Source organism: Hyperolius riggenbachi, chromosome 12 (genome assembly GCF_040937935.1).
Source record: "Hyperolius riggenbachi isolate aHypRig1 chromosome 12, aHypRig1.pri, whole genome shotgun sequence".
NCBI lineage: Eukaryota > Metazoa > Chordata > Amphibia > Anura > Hyperoliidae > Hyperolius > Hyperolius riggenbachi.
Genome location: NC_090657.1, coordinates 183,969,224 through 183,991,445, shown reverse-complemented (window position 1 = coordinate 183,991,445; position 22,222 = coordinate 183,969,224). Strand labels below are relative to the sequence as shown.

The following is a 22,222-nucleotide window of genomic DNA, read 5'->3' as shown; positions in this document are numbered from 1 at the left end:
ATGAACTGCATGCAGGATGTTATCGTCTAACACATGCTTTAACAGGCACAGTGAAGCATACTTCATTGACTGTATGCTTCACTGTATGCGACGCAACGTGCGGTGCTACTTTTGTGTTGCATTGCGTTCCTGCTATTACAGGGAACGCAGTTCTCAGTGTGAGTCTAGCCTGCAGGATAAACAGACGTTTAATACACATCAGTGCCTCTGAAGGTCAGGGCGATCCCCTGTGGTCTATTCAGCAAGCTCAGCAGATTGCTCATAGCTGCTAAACCATGAAAAAGTATTCACTGCAAAGGTTACACTCACTCAGTGCCCAGTCCAATGACCTCATGGATCCCCCAGGCACCAGAGACTGATAGCGCTCTCCATGTGGCCAAACTGACAGCAAGAGACTTCATGCAAGTCAATCCAGAATGCATGCAAATTTAATGTAATATTGAAGCGACCGTGAAAAAAAAACCAACTTAGATAACCAAGTAGAGGTAAGGATCTGGATCCTCTAGAGGCAGGGTTTATACTTTTTGCGGCCCTAAGCCAAGAATGTGGCTCCGTTTTTATGTGCAACTGTGCTCCTCCCATTTCATGTGCAGCCCCCTCCTCCATGTGTAGCACCCCCCCCCCCCATTCCATGCGCAGCCTCCTCTTCCCCGTGTAACCTCCATGTACAGCAGGCCCCCTCCGATTCCATGTGCAGCCCCCTCTCCATGTGTAACATCCATGTACAGCAGCCCCCCTCCCATTCCATGGGCTGCCCCTCTTCCATGTGTATCATCCATGTACAGCCCCATCTTCCATGTGCATCATCCATGTACAGCTGCCTCTTCCATGTGTATCATCCATGTACAGCAGTCCCCTCCCATTTCATGTGCAGCCCCCTCCTACATTTGTAACATCCATGTACAGCACCCCCCTCCCATTCCATGTGCAGCCCCCTCTTCCATGTGTATCATCCATGCACAGCAGCGCGCTCCCATTCCATGTGCAGCCCCATCTTCCATGTGTATCATTCATGTTTAGCAGCCCCCCTCCCATTCCATGTGCAGCCCCCTCTTCCATGTGTATCATCCATGTACTGCAGCCCCCCTCCCATTCCATGTGCAGCCCCCTCTTCCATGTGTATCATCCTTGTACAGCAGCCCCTCTCCTTCAATGTGCAGCCCCCTCTGCCATGTGTAACTTCCATGCACTGCAGTCCCTTCCATTCCATGTGCAGCCCCCTCTTCCATGTGTAACATCCATGTACTGCAGTCCCTTCCATGTGCATCATCCATGTACAGCTGCCTCTTCCATGTGTATCATCCATGTACAGCAGTCCCCTACCATTTCATGTGCAGCCCCCTCCTACATTTGTAACATCCATGTACAGCACCCCCCTCCCATTCCATGTGCAGCCCCCTCTTCCATGTGTATCATCCATGCACAGCAGCGCGCTCCCATTCCATGTGCAGCCCCATCTTCCATGTGTATCATTCATGTTTAGCAGCCCCCCTCCCATTCCATGTGCAGCCCCCTCTTCTATGTGTATCATCCATGTACTGCAGCCCCCCTCCCATTCCATGTGCAGCCCCCTCTTCCATGTGTATCACCCTTGTACAGCAGCCCCTCTCCTTCAATGTGCAGCCCCCTCTGCCATGTGTAACTTCCATGCACTGCAGTCCCTTCCATTCCATGTGCAGCCCCCTCTTCCATGTGTAACATCCATGTACTGCAGTCCCTTCCATGTGCAGCCCCTTTTTCCATGTGTATCATCCATGTACAGCAGCCCCCTCCCATTCCATGTACAGCCCCCTCTTCCATGTGTAACATCCATGTACTGCAGCCCCCTCCCATTCCATGTACAGCCCCCTCTTCCATGTGTATCATCCATGTACTGCAGCCCACCTTCCATTCCATGTGCAGCCCCCTCTTCCATGTGTATTAATCATGTACAGCAGCCTCCCTCCCATTCCATGTGCAGCCCCCTCTTCCATGTGTAACATCCATGTACAGCACCCCTCCTCCCATTCCATGTGCAGCCCCCTCTTCCATGTGTATCATCCATGCACAGCAGCGCCCTCCCATTCCATGTGCAGCCCCCTCTTCCATGTGTATCATCCATGCACAGCAGCCTCCCTCCCATTCCATGTGCAGCCCCCTCTTCCATGTGTATCATCCATGTACAGCAGCCCCCTCCCATTCCATGTGCAGCCCCCTCTTCCATGTGTATCAACCATGTACAGCAGCCCCCTCCCATCCCATGTACAGCCCCCTCTTCCATGTGTATCATCCATGTACTGCAGCCCCCCTCCCATTCCATGTGCAGCCCACTCTTCCATGTGTATCATCAATGTACAGCAGTCCCCTCCCATTCCATGTGCAGCCCCCTCTTCCATGTGCATCATCCATATACAGCAGCCCCCTCCCATTCCATGTACAGCCCCCTCTTCCATGTGTATCATCCATGTACTGCAGCCCACCTTCCATTCCATGTGCAGCCCCCTCTTCCATGTGTATTAATCATGTACAGCAGCCTCCCTCCCATTCCATGTGCATACCCTCTTCCATGTGTATCATCCATGTACAACACCCCTCCTCCCATTCCATGTGCAGCCCCCTCTTCCATGTGTATCATCCATGCACAGCAGCGCCCTCCCATTCCATGTGCAGCCCCCTCTTCCATGTGTATCATCCATGCACAGCAGCCTCCCTCCCATTCCATGTGCAGCCCCCTCTTCCATGTGTATCATCCATGTACAGCAGCCCCCTCCCATTCCATGTGCAGCCCCCTCTTCCATGTGTATCAACCATGTACAGCAGCCCCCTCCCATTCCATGTGCAGCCCCCTCTTCCATGTGTATCAACCATGTACAGCAGCTTCCCTCCCATTCCATGTGCAGCCCCCTCTTTCATGTGTATCATCCATGTACTGCAGCCCCCCTCCCTTTCCATGTGCAGCCCCCTCTTCCATGTGTAACATCCATGTACTGCAGTCTCTCTTCTTTCATGAACAGCTCCCTTGGGCATCAGTTTGCCATTTTCATGTGTTGCTCCCCGTTTTCAGCCTCCTCTTTCATATGTAGCAAACTCTTTTTCATGCCCAGGTGCCCCCTTAGGCTGCAGCAGCCCAAGGCCCGGTTCACGAGTGTCCTCCGGTCCCCGCCGTAGGTTGGTTTCGTGTTCGGCCAACTGAGAGTCGGCCCCCGGCAACGCGCTTGACAGCTGGAAAGCTAAGAACAATTCACATTTCCATGGGCCAACTCTCAGTTGAAAAAACAAAACTAACCCGCGGCGGGGACCGGAGGACACTCGTGAACCAGCGAGTGCGCACAGGACGGCTGCAGGGGGCTTCGGGAAGCCCCAGGTAAGTGAAACTTTGTTTATTTTACAGGGTTAAGGTTCTCTTTAAGAATGCAAAGGAAACCTGGTTTTTAATCTGTCATTTTTAAAATCGATTTTCTCAAAAAAATTGTTCGCAGTATTCTCCTTAACTTATATGTAGTAATTTTGGTGTCAATCACATGCATTGCTATTCACTGCTAGTCAGCACAAAATTATGCAAAAATTACGTGAAAATGTATGCAAAATTACAAATGTGTATATGAAATCACTTAAATATACAAATCGTAATTACGTATAGGCGTATTTGCGAAAATGTACTTGAAATTTTGCTTTATCGTAATTTTTTGATTACAATCATTCATCACTAGTTAGAAAGATGATTTCTTTGTAACATAAGATTAGAGAAAGACTTGCAGCACCGATATACCGCACATTACAGCATGTTTATATCTGGGGCTGCTGGTACTGGGTACAATACTGTCCCAAGGTCAGTGAAGAATGCTAGGTTGGGTGGAGGAGGCGGAGCAGGCTGCACATCCACTGCCTATGGAAAATCAGTAAACAACACAGGGCATTGCTGAACTAGTAGGCGCTACAGCAGATTTTTCATTTAGATTTAGATGGACCTTCATTTTTCTAGCGTTTCCCTTTACACTGTAACATCTTATATTACTATAACAACAATTAGCTATTTAAATGCGGATCCTACCTTTTCCTGTGCAATCTATCCCAATTCCATTTTGCCTTATTTTTCAGTATATTTCTACTCTCAGTGGCGCAGCCCAGTCTAGAGAAAGGAGAGAGTAAGGGAACACTGGTCACATGATGTGGTGTCGTAAAAATGTTGGTGGTTGGGCATCCAGAGAAATAATTGGGGGGGGGGGCATACGTATATGTATACCACCGATGAGCTGGGTGCAGGGTGCTGCCACTAAAATCCCTGCAGTGTATTCACTTTTTGAGTCTTCGCAACTCAGAGGCAGGGCCGGCGCTACCATAGAGGCAAAGGGGGCAACTGCCACAGAGCCAGCAGGGGCCCCCCAAGGTGTCTCCCCAGCAACTTAACTGTGCTCCCCTGCCACATCTTTGGCAGAGCAGCACCTCACCTGTCCCAGCAGGCGCGGGTCACCAAGGAGCATGCCCGCTGGGACAGGTGAGTTGCTACTCTGTTAGGGCCTGTACGCAGCTTCGGCGGAACTAGTCGGACGGCGCAGACAGCGCCCTCGCAGCCATTCCTGAGGCCTCTCATCTTTTTTATTAGGTGAGCCCTGCTCATTTCTCGCTCTCTTACTGCTACTCTTCATGTTTCACTTTTGCACCTTATGGGAATATTCCCTCTTCTATCTTACATTATTATTTTCCTTTACTCATATCACTCTTTTGCTCCATATTCACCTATTATCTCACAATATTATGCCTTTTGATTGTCATTTAGTAGTTGGTTATGCACAAGCACCTCATTATATTTAGTGGCAGCTAGAGATGGAGTATATACGTTGTTTACTATAGGTGTGTAGCCTTCCTTGGATCATCTCTGTGATATAGTGCCACACTATTATACCTAACTTTGATATACTGTTTTTTATGGCACTGTATTGATATACTCTCATATATATATTTATTTACATTTTTTCTATAGTTTTTCGCAGAGAATCCAGGTCAGGCTACATTCCGTTTTATATTATATTATATATGTATGCAGGGTCTCGCCCATATTATTGTATTTTCAGGGGTTCTGGCCCAGGTCTGGCTACCTTGTTTTTAATTGTTTTTAACTTGTAGTTGGCTCATTAATAAAGATTTTTTCAATTTCTCATACATCCAGCATCATTTGCTCATTCTGTTATTATTATATTCAGGGGGGATTCCTAGTTCTCTTGTTCTCTTTGATTAGGGCCTGTACACACTGCTGCATTTTTAAAATCGCATTTGATTTTAAAATCGCAAGCCTTCATAAGAATAGAAAAAGCGCATCGCACCAGTGTGTACAGGTCTTCACTATTTTCATTATTTTTCAAAAGACCTTGCGCTTAAAGAGCACTTGCGATTTGAAAAGCGCAGCGCAAGCGCAGCAGTGTGTACAGGCCCTTGAAGACATTGCAGGGGCCCTGGGGGGCACAGTTAAGTTCGGGGGTGAGCGGGGAGGGGGCGCAGGAGGCTCAGGGGCCCAGTGGGGAAATATGGCTGCAAGAAAGGCCCCTAATGCTGCGTTATGTATTAGGGGAATGGGGGTGTCTGTCAGGGGGGTCCTTGGGTTCATTTTGCCCGGGGGCCACATTGTTACTAGAGCTGGCCGTGCTCAGAGGGAGATGTAATTCGGGATCCGGCGATCACTGGAACTCCGAACTACCCTTATGTGCCTGCGCAGTATAACGTTACTGCTACGGCGGTGCCTAATTTCGGCGTTCAGCGATGAGCATCGTGCACCGAAGCCACTTGTTCGTTTACCAGATGACGTGCACATTTACAGTTGCGGTGATGAATACTTCTGTGTACTGTATTATGCCTCCCCTATGGGTCACATAATGCACTACGATCCTGGTTTTTAGGATACACAAGCATAGCATGAAAGCACTCTTAGAGCTCGTTCACACTACGGGCTGGTGCACACTGAGCGGCTTTTTCCGCGTTTTCAGATCCGCTTGCGGCTGCGGATCTGCTTGGTCAATGTATCTCAATGGGGTGGTGCACACCAGAGCGGCAGGCGTTTTGCAGAAACGAAAAATGCCTGGGTGAGGCATTTTTTGGATTTCGGATGCGTTTCTGCCCCAATGTTAAGTATAGGAAAAACGCAAACCGCTCTGAAAAACGCCTGTTCAGAGCGGTTTTGCAGGCGTTTTTGTTACAGAAGCTGTTCAGTAACAGCTTTACTGTAACAATATATGAAATCTACTATACTGAAAACCGCAGCAGCAATCCGCAAAACGCTAGCAAAACGCCTCATAAAAATAAAAAAAAGCGTTTAAAAATCTGCTAGCGTTTTGCGGATCTGCTAGCGGGTTTTGGTGTGCACCAGCCCTACAAGAGCATTTCTAAGTGCTTTGTGATTTTTACAGATCTTGCTAATGTTATCCTGTGTGTGTTCACACTGCAGCGATGTGATTTTGTAAAAATCTCCCATAGCATTGCATTAGCAAGAACTTTTCAAATCGCTAGTGCTTATTAAGCTATAGTAGTGTGAATCAGCCCTTAAAGTGGACCTGAACTATTGCACGGGACAGAAGGAAAACATGGAGAAATGCACCCTGTATGTATTTAGAGAGTTTACCCTGTTTAATCCTCCCTCATCTGTGACTAATCACAAGTGTAATTTGATCTCTCAGCGGTGTCAGGTGGCTGCCTTGGCAGAACAGCTAATTTGTAAACACAGGATGTTAACCCTATGTCTGCTTCCATAAAAGCAGGAAGTATACACACTGGAGATTTATTGCAGGATTTGTATAAGCTGTAAGGGCTCAACCACACACTAAAAGCGCTTTTCTGAGCGCTTTTTAAAAATCGCTCCCATTCACTTTTATTAAAATCGAGATAAAACTCACCACAATTTTTCACGCACGCGATCACGCAATCACAGAGATTTTTATGAAAGTGAATGGGAGCGATTATTAAAAAGCGCTCAGAAAGTGCTAATCAATCACAAAGCACTCAGAAAAGCACTTATAGTGTGGCTGACACCAAACAAAGAAATGTGTTTTCTTTAAAGGACAACAGAAGCTAGTATATGGAGGCTGCCATATTTATTTCCTTTGTAGCAATACCAGTTGCCTGGCTATCCTGCTGATTCTCTGCCTCTAATACTTTTAGCCATAACCCCTAAACAAGCGTGCAGCAGATCAGGTGTTTCTGACATTATTGTCAGATCTGACAAGATTAGCTGCATGCTTGTCTCTGGTGTTATTCAGACACTACTGCAGCCAAATAGATCAGTAGGGCTGCCAGAAAACTGGTATTGTTTAAAAGGAAATAAATATGGCAGCCTCCATATTCTTCCCTCTACAGTTGTCCTTTAAGGCTAATTTCACACCAGGACGTTGCGTTAGAGGGGGCGTTAAGGTCGCATAACGTCCCCCTAACTCAACGCCTGGTGGTGCTGGATCTGGACGTCAGAGTGAGCCACGTTGTGCAGCTCACTCTGGCGTCAGTGATGCCGTGATGCGCACTCTTGTGCGCATGCGGCATCACGTGGTCCCGCCGGCCAATCGCCGCACAGAGCGGCTGCTCCAGGAAGTAAACACTGCACGTCATAACGTGCAGTGCATATTAATTAGCCATGTGCCTGGCCGCTCTCCGCTCCTCCCCCACATTACTGAGCATGTGCAAGCAGTCTAACGCGGCTCAGCCGCTTACAAAGTACTGCATGCAGTACGTTGTCTTGTGACGCAGCGTTACAATGTAACGCAACGTCCGCACTGTGAACAGCCCCATTGATTTTTCATTACTGTGCGGTGGGCTGTGTTACAGGCTGCTCTAACGTGCGCCTGTAACGTCCCACTGTGAAACCAGCCTAAAGGTTATTATGCTGTTGCTTATGTTTCAGAGCAGAAAGGAAGTTGAGTACAGGACCGATTTAAAGAAATTCAGCCCGGACAACAACTCCTCATTTTTGATGGTGTAACATCTTATATTGGTGGACAGTGTATTTCTGCTAAGTAATCATGATTATTATTTTATACCAGGAATAACCAAGGGCTTCTTATAAACGTGGCCTGAGCCTTCCCAGCACTGTTGGGCCTCGTTTGGTAATGGTGTTATACAGTAAGTGAGTGTTTTGTGTGTACAGGTGCCATTAGGAGAGAGGGTGATTAGTGCAGGATTGAATTCCCCTTACTGCTGCCATTGAAGGGATGCTGAGCTCAGCACATCTCTCCAGCGTGTAAAGATGTTTCCATCGCGTTTCGCTAATAGCAGCACGTCCTCAGGGAGCAAGCTTTTTACTGCGGTGTAGATCAATAGGTCTCAGCGCACACATGAAGAAAAGACCCCGTTCATCACTTCAGTATTTCTTTACTTCTGGGCTTGTTTCAAAGATAAAGTGCCATAAAGAGCCCTATCCACTAGACTCGAGTGCAACGCCGCACTTAACCCCTTCCTGCCTAACTGAAAGTTAAAGGACAACTGTAGTGAGAGGAATTTGGAGGCTGCCATATTTATATCCTGTTAAAGAAAAACTCCGACCAAGAATTGAACTTTATCCCAATCAGTAGCTGATACCCCCTTTTACATGAAAAATCTATTCTTTTCCACAAACACCATCAGGGGGCGCTGTATGACTGATATTGTGGTGAAACCCCACCCACAAAGAAATTCTGAGTACGTACTCTTGGCAGTTTCCTGTCTGTGAACCCAGGTGAATTGTGGGAAATAGCTGTTCACAGCTGTTTCCAACTGCCAAAACAGCAAGCAGCAGCTACATCACTTGCCAGCAGTAAAAATGTCACTATGATGTCACCCAAAGGCACTTGACCTGATGGAGCGGTTTGTAGCCACGATGTGCACACTAAAACGTTATACTTTTACCAAAAATCTTGCATTCTTGAATATAACAGCTTTAAGGTAAGATCTTCTTACCTATTTACTAGATTATTTATACCTTGGGCACCTCCTTCCCTTTTCTAAAAAGATAAAATTACACTTGTGATTAGTCACAGATGAGGTGGAATTAGACAGGCTAAACTCTCTAAATACATACAGGGTGCATTTCTTGATGTTTTCCTTCTGTCCTGTGCAAGAGTTCAGGTCCACTTTAAGCGTGTACACCTGCATGTGCACATGTACACGCCTGCACATTAAAGGTTCGTATACACGTCCGATAAAGATCGTTCGTTACGAACGATTCGTGACGTTTACACGATATTCAAATTAGACGGAAAAGATCGTTCGTAATGAACGATTGTGTACACACGTGAACGATATAAGTATAAAGTACTGAACGACGAACGATTAAAAAATGCGTGCGCAAACGGAAGTGACGTTATGACAGGCAATAAGAACATGCGTTATCGGACGATCTTTGTACACACTGCAACGATTGAACGATTATCTTTCGAAAAAATCCGCCGGGTTGGATCGGTCGGATTGAACGATAACGGTCGTTATCGTCCCAAAAAACGATCGTTGGAAAATTTGGAGCGCACGATTATCGGTCCAATTGTCGTTATCGTTCGTTTTTGAACGATCGTTATCGTACGTGTGTACTCAGCTTTAGTATGTGCAGGAACTTGTCAGCCATGACATAGTTTCACCAGAGCCCTTTTTTTAAATACACGTCTACTGTTAGCGCACACAGCGGAGCACGGTAATGCCTGTGAAATTGTGCGTGAGCGCCTATTCATTTCAATGGAAGGAGACAGATAATGGTTTTTAGCAGTAATTAAGTGTAATAAAACTCGGTTTATGGAGAAGAAAGCTTTACTGGGGATAATGATTAATGATTGCATAAAATTACACAAAAGTATTTCTCTTTTAATTACACTGAAACGGTAGAAGTGAAAGTAAGGAAGATATTTAGGTCATCGCTGGAAGGCTGCTCAATGCTGCGCTTCACGTCCGGCGCCCGGAGAAGGTGAATCCAGGTGAGCACGCTCATCTGGCGAGGCTAAACTTACACACGCACACAAGATGAAAGTGTAGATATGATCTGATCCTGGACACTTCCCAGCATGGTTAACAGGCACCTCTATAAAAGAGAATCCGTAGCCATGAATTGAACGGCATCCCAATCAGTAGCTGATACCCCCTTTCCCATGAAAAATCTATTCCTTTTCCCAAACGGATCATCAGGGCTCTGTGTGGCTGACATTGTGGTGAAACCCCTCCCACAGTGTGATGTCAGTTTCCTGTCTGTGAACCTCATTGCATTGTGGAAAATGACAGCTGCCAAAAAAAGCAAGCAGCATCTCCTTCCACTGACATCACCTGCCAGCAGTAAAAATGTCACCATGTGATAAATGTCAGAATGTAAATCAGGGAAAGGAAAGATTTTATAATTGGCAAACACTGACTAAATCATCTTACCTAATAATAGGCAAGTGTCTCTGGGTCCCATGTCCCTGTGTCAGTGCTTTTTCGGTTATGCGCATTTGCAGGGACGCAGAGACACTTCAGAGAGCTGGGGGGGAGTGACGTACGGCAGAGAAGGACAACTCCAGAATGGGGGGCAGGCCTGTGCGCTTGCGTCGTGCGCGGCTAATTAAAGAGAAAGAGGGCAGTGCGGGGTGGGGGGGGGGGGGGGGGGGTTGGGAGAGAAAGGTGTCACGGCCACAGCCTAGTGCCCGTTTTTTAACAGGCCTTAGGCCTACTTTAGACATAATTATTGTAAACATTATCACATTCTGTTCACTGGAGTTCCTCTTTAAATGTACGCACATAGTAGAATATCAGTAATGTTACCAATATTCTATTATCAGTTTCCCTATCCTAAACCCCACATTCACCCCCCCCCCCCCCCATGCCTAACACCAACCTCTCCCCTCCGTCAAGCTCTACGCCTCCCCTACCTACGCCTAACTCTGTCCTGTGCCTACACTGCCCTCCCGCTACCTATGCCTAACACTAACCTCCCCCCTATCTACTGTAGACCTAACACTAACCTCCCCTCTCCTCTGTGTTACACTAACACCCCCCCCCCCAACACTAACCCCTACCTCCCCGCTACCAATAGCTAACAGTAACCACCAGCCTCCCAGAATGGCCTTACCCCGCTGTATCAAAACCACTGGTGCCTACAATAACCGCATAGCTGAGCACCACTTATCAAGATGGAACTCCCAACGCCCGTAGCCGAACTGAGTGGAACTAAAAGGCTCGCTGAGACGAGCCCAAACTAACCCGCCGGTGCTCAGCTACACTGTAACCAAGTGCTGAGTACCTAAACAGAAGCACTGGCACACACAGCCAAACCGCCAGACCCGACCGGCGCTCTGCTGCACAATAGCTGAATTTATTGCAGAAGCACCACCGCTATTTAACAGCCAAACTCCGGCGCCTCTAGGGCCCAATAATCTAGTCTGGACTGCACTAGGCATGCTCATTCCGGGGAATTACGCATTTTCGTGCAAAATCAGCATTTCCGATCAAAACTCGGAAAATGAAAATCGGATTTAGTACAACTCTGTAATTTTAGCCCAATCACAGAATACGTATATATTGGATCAATCAGAGAATGCTAAATTTTTCCACACAAATCGCATTGCTGCGGTTATTTTACATCAATCACAAGACTCGGACACTACTGAGTATTCCCGAGTCTAGTGATTGGTCTAAAATTTCTGTGGTGTTCCGATTACCGTGGTAAAATTCTGCATTCTCCGATTGGTCCAATATTTCTGAGTATTTGGTCAATTAGAGAATGCAAAAAATGACCCAAAAAAAAAACAGAAACCTGCAGGATCGGCATTGGTGGGGATTTGGGAATTTACATGGATCGGAAATTGGCATTTTCAACCATCTCTAGTCTGCACCTCAGTAGCCACAAACTGGGTTATGGCCTATGGCAGCCCCAATTCACCAGACGCGCATCGCGCTCTGCACCTGGCTTCTGAAACGCTTCAGCACTTTATTTGGCCTGATGAAGTAGGCAGAGACTGACAAAACGTGTTGCTTGTGCTTATTAAAAATGTCATATTTATATATATATATGAATTTGTCGTTATTGAGGTAAGCCACCTCCCCTTTTTCTCTTTTGTTTTTAACTCAGTTTTATACACTTCTGGGCGCCTCTTACACCCTTTGAGCCCAATTTAACTGCTTTCGGTGGGCGTCCTGGGTTATGCTCTAATTTAGAAAAAATTTCTGGGAAAAACAGGATTTAGCAAGCTGGTACCTCGTGGCCTCCAGCAGCTTGCAGTGCGAACGTGGCAGGTAGAAGTAAAGGTTACCAGTGGATGCTCCTCCAGCAGATTATCACCGCATGCTAATTAGCGATGGATCCACGAGAATTCAGACTTTGCGGGAAACTTGCTCTGTAGACCCGGGGCCCTCGCCAGGTGCTAAACATTATCCGCTTCAACCAAAGTGCCTGTAGATAAGGAAGCCCAGGACTGGGATTAGCAGAAATACTTAACGCCGCGTTGCGCGGCAGAGCAATGACTCTCGCCAGTGATTTTTCTTCAAATCTAATTTGATGCGGGAGAAAACAGAGACACCTCCAGCTTCCCCCAGGCAGACACTCGAGAGGCTCTTCCGCCAGCATCTGATTCTACACTCCTCCCCCCCTCCCCTCGCTTTAAACAATTTCACGCTGACGGATTCCGGCGCGCCGCGGACTCAGCTTATGCGCTCAGTCAATTATCTACGCGGGGTATTTCAGCGCTTGCTTGCCTAAGGGCTGCGGTGTCAGAAGCAATGTAATCGCTAGACAAAGATGTAGAATAGAAATGGAAGCGCTTGCGCTGGAAATGTCATATTTAAATGTAGATTATGTTGTGGCAGTGGAGGACGGAGGAATGCGCATCTGTGTACATTAACGGCGTGTTAAAGTAAAATGACACGCCAAGAATGGGAAGCAGTAAAAGACTAAGCTGTAGGATTGGCTGCAATGATCACGGAATAAGAGAACTAAGATAGAGATGTGAAGGGTAACAGGCATTAACTGTAATTCTCCAACCGTCCTCATCCTGCTCACTGGAGTGCATGCGCTTATCCTGTCGCTGCCATACAGGGTGAAGCCATTAGATTTATATTATAAAGGGACAGCTGACATTGGAATGTTTTATGCCTCTTACAGGAAGGAACAGCATGGCCAAGATCCAAAACGCTGAACTTTAGTGCGTAGCTTCCAGCAGACAGTTGAAATACATCGAACACTTCTTATAGCTATATAATGGTATGTAGCCCCACCCTCTAAGCGTAGGCTGTTTACTATGTGGAATTTTCCCCTCCCCCCGAGCATTCTGGAGGCCAGGTGTATTTACTGCAGGCTTTAGAACTTACAAATGTAACATTTGTATATTGCTGTGTATTGATATATAACCCCACCCCTCCTATTAAAAAGGAACTGTAGTGAAAATAACATAATGAATAAAGTTATTTTTTTTTTTTTTTTACAATATTCATTGATGATTTAGTCACTATTTTCCCATTGTAAAATCCTTTCTCTCTCCCTGACTTCTGGGATTTATCACAGGCGGCATCTTCAGTACTGGCAGGTGATTTCTGTGGAATGTTCCATTACTAAAAGCTCTAAAGCCAGTAGAAAAGATCTCAGGCCTCCCAGGATACTCGGGGAGGGGAGAATTTTGCATAATAAACTGCCTAGGCTAAGCTTTAAAGAGACTCCGTAACAAAAATTTCATCCGGTTTTCTTCCATCCTACAAGTTCCAAAATCTATTCTAATGTGCTCTGGCTTACTGCAGCACATTCTACTATCACCATCTCTGTAATAAATCAACTTATCTCTCTCTTGTCAGACTTGTCAGCCTGTGTCTGGAAGGCTGCCAAGTTCTTCAGTGTTGTGGTTCTGTGATGCATCTCCCCCCTCCAGGCCCCTCTCTGCACACTGCCTGTGTGTTATTTAGATTAGTGCAGCTTCTCTCTGCTCTATTATCTTTTACAAGCTGGATAAATCCTCCTCTGAGCTGGCTGGGCTTTCACATACTAAGGAATTACATACGGGCAGAGCTGTCTGCACTCTGCAGGAAGAAACAGCCTGACACTTCAGTGGAAGATAGCTGCAGGGGGAAAGAAACACACAAATGATCTCTTGAGATTAAAAAGGAAGGCTGTATACAACCTGCTTGTGTATGGATGTATTTTCTATGTGTGGACATACTGTACATCAACCTACTTCCTGTTTTGGTGGCCATTTTGTTTGTTTATAAACAAACTTTTTAAAACTGTTTTTAACCACTTTTAATGCGGCGGGGAGCAGCGAAATTGTGACAAAGGGTAATAGGAGATGTCCCCTAACGCACTGGTATGTTTACTTTTGTGCGATTTTAACAATACAGATTACCTTTAAAGTGACTCTAACAAAAATTACAACGTTTTTTCTACCATCCTACAAGTTCCTAAACCTATTCTAATGTGATCTGGCTTGCTGCAGCTCTTTCTACTATAACCATCTCTGTAATAAATCAATGTATCTTTCCCCTGTCAGACTTGTCGGCCTGTGTCTGGAAGGCTGCCAAGTTCTTCAGTGTTGAACTGTTCCTCTATGCACACTCCAGTGTGTGTTTTATTTACATAAGCCAGCAGCTTCTCTGCTATCTTATCAGTGATAGAAGAGAGCTGGATAAAAATCCTCCTCTGGAGGCTGTGAAAGGAGCTGGTCTGTCACATTCTGAGGAATTAACGACATAGGCAGAGCTGTCTGCAGGAAGCCTGTAATGTTCAGTGCATGAGAGAAGCTGGGGACAGAAGGTAAACACACACAAGTGATCTCTTGAGATTCAGAAGTAAGGCTGTATACAGCCTGCTTGTGTATGGATGTATTTTCTATGTGTGGACATGCTGTACATCAACCTACTTCCTGTTTTGGTGGCCATTTTGTTTGTTTATAAACAAACTTTTTAAAACAGTTTTTGACTACTTTTAATGCGGCAGGGAGCGGTGAAATTGTGACAGAGGGTAATAGGAGATGTCCCCTAACGCACTGGTATGTTTACTTTTGTGCGATTTTAACAATACAGATTCTCTTTAAGTGTGAGCCTTAAAGAACAAGTGACACCCACGCGAACCTAGAAATAAAGAACACATATATAAGTAGATAAGTACTAGTTCTACTTACATAACAGATATATTGCACTGTCCACATTATGATTCCTGTGAATTTTATAAAGGAAAAGCAGAGAATCCTATACTCGACAGTTTCCATCTTGGTTACCATTGAATGAAGCTAATCCTGACATAATTTCCTCCCTCACTCGTTTTTTCTCCTCTTGCTAATTGTGTATTCATTACCCGCCCTCCTCCTAGAGTCTTCAGACACTTCCACTGAGGTCTATACTAGGAAGTGTCATTAGAAGGAGGGGAAATAAAGGGAAGAGGAGGACTAGATTATAGATAAAAAGACCCCCCAGAATGCAACTGTTTTGCCAGCCAATGGCAGTAGCAATTAAAGGGCCAGTGCTCCTAAGCTATGTGATAACCCCAAACCATAACAGCAGAAACAGTTTAGAAAGTTTTGAATGCAGGATTAGCATCTGTATCACTTAAAGTGGATCCAAGATGAAAAACTAACTACAACAAGTAACTTGTCTATATATATTATCTAAAGTTTAGTTTACACAGCAAATGTAGCTGCAAACAGCTTCAACAGTTTATAATTATTTATTCCTGTGATAAAATGAGGGCAGCCATGTTCTGTTTGTCACATTATACACAGGCAGGCTGATAGCATCTCCATCCATCAGCCTGTGACAAATTCAGTCCCCTCTCCTCCTCCCTCCTCCTGAAATCTCTTGGCTAGTAAACTCCTCCTCCTCCTGCCCAGACTGAGCTCCCATAAGCCCTTGCTGCAGTGCCAAGGCACTCTGAAAAAGCTGTGGGCGAGACTTGTTTAGTTTAAAGGGAATTTGAGTATTAAAACAAAACAAAAAAAGTATTTGGCTTGAGAAATGCCCTATAACTAAATGTAAGGAACACAATTATGCAATGAGTAAAAGTGTATCTCGGCCGGGTCCACTTTAATACACTTAGACCATTTGCTGTTGAAATTTTATTTTTATGGCTACAATCCCGCTTTTAAGGATTTTGTGGCGTTTCCTGTATCACCAAATTCAATAACATTTTAACATCCATAAGCAAAGTTTTTAGTTACTTTAGTCCCTTAAGTTAATGAATTAATTTATTTGCATAATCTATGCATAAATTAACTCATTTCAGTATTACTGGATGATTATTGAACACTCTTTCAGCTTCCTATCATGTGTGGCTTAGAGTGGAAGTTTACTGTACGATAGTATTGGGGGGAAAATAAATCACTACATTGTAAAGTGAGAAGTTTAAACATAGTAGATCTAGAAATACTTGATATTTGCCATGCAATTTATTTATGTTGTTTGGTCCACCGTGAGCCTGCAGGTCATCATATTTACTGATGGCAGACAAGGAAAAAAAGACAGCACCCACCCACTAACAACATGATAGGCTAAAAGTTTATTTTTTATATACATCTCCCAGAATGGAACCTGTCCGTATATAGGGAACTATATACAGTGGGATGCAAAAGTTTGGGCAACCTTGTTAATCGTCATGATTTTCCTGTATTAATCGTTGGTGGTTACGATAAAAAATGTCAGTTAAATATTTCATATAGGAGACACACACAGTGATATTTGAGAAGTGAATTGAAGTTTATTGGATTTACAGAAAGTGTGCAATAATTGTTTAAACAAAATTAGGCAGGTGCATAAATATGGGCACCACAAAAAAGAAATGAAATCAATATTTAATAGATCCTCCTTTTGCAGAAATTACAGCCTCTAAATGCTTCCTGTAGGTTCCAATGAGAGTCTAGATTCTGGTTGAAGGTATTTTGGACCATTCCTCTTTACAAAACATCTCTAGTTCATTCAGATTTGATGGCTTCCGAGCATAGACAGCTCTCTTTAACTCACACCACAGATTTTCAATTATATTCAGGTCTGGGGACTGATATGGCCATTCCAGAACGTTGTACTTGTTCCTCTGTATGAATGCCTTAGTGGATTTTGAGCAGTGTTTAGGGTCATTGTCTTGTTGAAAGATCCAGCCCCGGTGCAGCTTCAGCTATATCCGATTCCTGATTATGGGTCTCCAGAATCTGCTGATACTGAGTGGAATCCATGCATCCCTCAACTTTGACAAGATTCCCAGTCCCTGCACTGGCCACACAGCATGATGGAACCACTACTATATTTTACTGTAGGTAGCAGGTGTTTTTCTTGGCATGCTGTGTTGTTTTTCCTTCATGCATAACGCCCCTTGTTATGCCCAAAAATTTTAGTTTCATCAGACCACAGCACCTTATTCCAAAATGAAGCTGGCTTGTCCAAATGTGCTTTAGCATACCGGTTTGTGCTATGGGCGGAGAAAAGGCTTCCTCTGCATCATTCTCGCATACATCATCTCCTTGTGTAAAGTGTGCCTAATGTTTGAACGATGCACAGTGACTCCCTCTACAGCAAGGTAATGTTGTAGGTCTTTGGTGCTGGTCTGTGGGTTGATTCTGACTTTTCTCACCATTCATCATTTTTGTCTGTCTGAGATTTTTCTTGGTCTGCCACTTCGAGCCTGTGGTCTTCCATTTCCTCCTATATGTTCCTTAGTTTTAAAGGTTTTGGAATCAATAACATGACAACAGTGCCCATATTTATGCACCTGCCTAATTTTACTTAACCAATTATTGAGCACTTTCTGTAAATCCAATAACTGTCATTTCACTTCTCAAATATCACTGTGTGTGTCTCCTATATGATATATTTAACTGACATTTTTTATCGTAACAACCAACGATTTATACAGGAAAATCATGACAATTAACAAGGGTGCCCAAACTGTCACATCCCACTATATACACATATACTGTATAATGTATGTATGTATGTATGTATGTATGTATGTATGTATAGATATATATATATATATATATACATATACATATATACACACACACACATATACATATATAAGAATCAACTCAAATAGTCTGCGTCTCATATACGGGTAATTCAGGGATCCATCAGTCGCCGGACCCCAAATTACTTCTCCTTCTGTGTTGCTACGACTCGGAGGGGGAATAGTATCTTAAGCGATCCTGAGGCAAAGCTCGGGTTCAAAATAAGATAGTCACCTGAAGAGATTGAAGCCTCAGGATCCTATTAAGGTTTCCCTCGGTGGTCTGATGTCCCACGCCACTCCCCCTCTGTTACGAGCGCGGCCGTGCAGAAGTCACTCGAGCACGGCCACACATGCACAGTGGCATGGACACTGCGGCTCCAGCATACTGTGCATGCATGAGCGGGCTCACGTGGCCACGCTGCAGGGAGAGGAGCTCCACAGCCCCAATATGATTAGGGGCAAAGCCTTGTTGCTAATCTTCTGGGGGGCCATGCTCAGCGAGGGGGGACATAAGAGCAGTGAGGGAAGCCTCAATAGGATCCTGAGGCTTACCTCTCTTTAGGCAAGTAAATAATTTTGTAACAACGCTTCGGCTCGGGTACACTTTAACGATGCCCGGTGATTCAGCAGCATCAAGGTGAGCTATTTGTCTTGCCCTGTGCCCAGCTGACTGGCGGCCAAACAATGCAAATACTTTGGCAGTTGGAAATAACCATTATTTCCCACAATGCAACGAGGTTCGTAGATAGGAAACTGTTAGGACCTATGGCCTTAACATCACACTGTGGGTGGGGTTTCACCACAATATTAGCCATACAGACGTCCCTGATGATCTATTTAATGGTCTAGTCGGGAAAAGGTAAAGATTTCTCATAGAAAAGATGGTATTGCGTGCTGATAGGAATGAAATTCAATCCTGGGTTAAAGTTTCCTCTTTAGGCACTATGGTAGGTTTAAAACTGCACACAGCAGGATGTTTACAGACAATGCACAATGGAGCTACGCAGTTGATGCAAACAAAACCCCTCCATCTACAGGTGTTACTAACAATAATTGGGTAGAGGAGACAAAACAGGTGGTTTCGGTGCAATGCTATAAGGTGCGTAGTGGTAATTCGGGGCTTCGGCGGTTGCCGAACAATGAATATCTCCCTCCGAGTTGCGACTACTCGGAGGGTGAACAGTATTTGACGCCGCCAGAGAGTTTTGCGGCAGCATGGAGAGCCGTCATTCGGCCCACCCTCCGCCCATCTCACCGGCGACGCGTACATACGCAGAGGAGGTCCCCCCCAATTCTTTTAACAAGTCACTACAGCTGTCAGCATTGAGTTGCAGCACCTTGTCTTGTAGCATTACTTCTTCCTTCTCGTAAAGCACTGTGCCCTCTGCTGGTGAGCAACGGAGCTCTTACAGTGAACCAGAAACAAGACAGGAATGAAAGGTTATACATCCCTTAGTACAAGGAAGGCTCAGGATAGTCAACTCCAGAGGCTTCCCGATTCATCCACAAGCCCACTGGTCCTGCATAGGGTTCTTCTGAACATATCTGTTCCTCTGACCAGAATTTGTCCTGTTTTTACACATGTAAAAGGAAAAAAATATGGCAGCAAGCCTATGCCTCACACTTTAGGTTCCTCGAACCTCTGGAGACTCTGCTGGCCATTCCATGTTTGAAAAATAATCACCGTGTTCTTTTTTTACTAAGGTAATTCTGGCATATCTTGGACTATTTTCTTGTAGGATGAACACCTGACAAACTAGGTGCATACCACAGGGTGTGTAGAATGCTATGATAGCTGTTTTAGTTCAGGGTACCTGATTTTCAATACAAGTCACCAACCCTTGATCAAGAAAAACAGCCCCAGACCATCACAGTTCCTCCTCCATGTTTTACAGTTTATGTCACACTGAGGGACCATCCTTTTGCCTATTCAACAGCATAAAAATTCCTCTGTGATGAACCAAATACATAAAATTTTGATTCAACAGTCCACAAAACCTTCTTCCAGTCTTCAATAATCCATTTGCCGTGTTTCAGAGCCTAGGCAAAGCTTTTTTTCCTCTTCTGACATCTTAGCAATGGCTTTCTTGCTACACCTCGACCTGTCAAACCTGCATTTTGAAGTATTATGAAACTGAGACTTCCTTCCTTATGTCCTCTGAGTGGCCAAACATGCTAGCTGTTGACGCACAGAAACTTGTCTTCTGGTGCCGTTATGGCTTTGGGTCTGCAAAACCTCATTTGGTCAGAGGTATCACAAATTTCTGAAAGGCTTTTGATGGCAAAGGAGACTGTACACACTGATACTTTGACTTTCTCTGCAATTTCTCTGTAGGAAACACCTACACTTTACAGTTTAATGCTGGTCTGTATCTCTTCCATTGTTAATTGTTTTTTTCCTCACATAGCAACACACTACTTTCTGCAGTTTAATACAGTGCAATATTGGATTTGGAGCATAAGTAGTTCCGGAAAAATGCAGCAGCGTCTGAATCCCACCAAAAACACAAGAATGCAGCTAATCTTGTCAGATTTGACAATGATGTCAGAATCACCTGATCTGCTGGTATTGCTTGACTACTTAAGGACCAAGGGATTTCTGGCTGATCTGTGCTGCGTGGGCTCTACAGCCCGCAGCACAGATCGTGATTGTGGCAGGGCGATCAGACTTCCCCCCTTTTTTCCCCACTAGGGGGAAGTCCTGCTGCGGGGGGTCTGATCACCGCCACTCTGTCTGGCCGAGCGGGGGGGGGCCTCCGCAGCTATATTCCTCCCTCCCTCTCTTCTCACTCTGGCTATGGGCGGCACAGGACAGCTTTAGCCTATCAGACGGCGGTGATCCCCGGCCACTACGGCACTGCTATGTGCTGTGTGATGTTAACACAGGTGATTTCTTCCCCGCGTGTTTACATTTAGCCTGCGAGCCGCGATCGGAGGCTCGCAGGCTGTTTACGGAGACACCCTCCGTGAACTGACATGGAAACACCACTTCGACCTGCCGACGCCTATCGGTGTTAGGCGGTCGTTAACTGGTTAAAAGGAAATAAATATGGCAGCCTCCATATCTCTCTCACTTTACTTGTCCTTTAAAGTGAACCTGAACCGAGTGAAATTATTTAAAAAAATAAGCACATGATGTACCTGCAAATTAATGTTACATACTTACCGCGCAGTCAGTTCCTCTTATAAGTTCACCATATTCATATAACATTGATTCCTTCAAGTTCTGAAAAGATCTGGTCAGACTTGTCTCTCAGGAAGTTGAGAGCCTCATTTTTCACTATATCAGTTGCTGTTAGTAATAACTTAACCTCCTGAGCGGTCTGGACGAGCTCAGCTCGTCCATCACCGCCGGAGGCTGCCGCTCAGGCCCTGCTGGGCCGATTTTTATCAAATAAAGTGCAGCACACGCAGCCGGCACTTTGCCAGCCGCGTGTGCTGCCTGATCGCCGCCGCTCTGCGGCGATTCGCCGCGAGCAGCGGCGAAAGAGGGCCCCCCTAGTCGCCTGAGCCCTGCGCAGCCGGAACAAAAAGTTCCGGCCAGCGCTAAGGGCTGGATCGGAGGCGGCTGACGTCAGGACGTCGGCTGACGTCGATGACGTCACTCCGCTCGTCGCTATGGCGACGATATAAGCAAAACAGGGAAGGCCGCTCATTGCGGCCTTCCTTGTTTATTCTGGGCGCCGGAGGCGATCGGAAGATCGCCTCCGGAGCGCCCTCTAGTGGGCTTTCATGCAGCCAACTTTCAGTTGGCTGCATGAAATAGTTTTTTTTTTATTTAAAAAAAACCCTCCCGCAGCCACCCTGGCGATTTAATCAGAACGCCAGGGTGGTTAAAGGACAACTGATATGCAAGCTAATGACCATGTTTCCCTTTGGCTCAATCAATATTACAGTTTAACCATTTCAGCCTTTTGGACGTAGCTGCTATGTCCAAAAGGCTGCTGCACGCTCCCGAGGCCGATCGTGAGCAGCGCAAGATCGCTCACTTACAGAGTGGAAAAAAAAATGAGGCCATCTTGTCGCTAAATACTGAAACTACATCTACATACTTTTTTTCTATTTAACACAATCAATTACATTTAAAATTAACTGGTTACCTCCCACACTCCAAAAAATACCCAAATAAAAATGTTTACAAAAAAAAAAAAAAACCTAAGGGTCTGAAGTTTTTTAATATACATGTCAAGAGGGTATATTACTGATATTTTTTAAATAAGCTTGTAAATAGTGACGGACACAAAACTGAAAAAAATGCACCTTTATTTCCAAATAAAATATTGGTGCCATACACTGTGATAGGGACATAATTTAAATGGTGTAATTACCGGGACAGATGGGCAAATAAGGTATGTAGGTTTT

The 22,222-nt window shown here is 45.2% G+C and overlaps 1 protein-coding gene across 2 annotated transcripts in view; it reads right to left on the bottom strand.

The window, feature by feature from the left end:
* The window catches only part of PFDN4 (prefoldin subunit 4), a 117,569-nt gene that overhangs the window by 42,033 nt on the left and 53,314 nt on the right, over positions 1-22,222 (bottom strand). The window contains exon 5 of one of the 2 annotated variants that reach the window (XR_011025316.1): positions 4,031-4,108. The exons of the other annotated variant lie outside the window; for it this stretch is intronic. The gene's annotated coding sequence lies outside the window, so the exon portion shown is untranslated. The remainder of the gene's footprint in view (positions 1-4,030; positions 4,109-22,222) is intronic. 2 annotated transcript variants of the gene reach the window in all.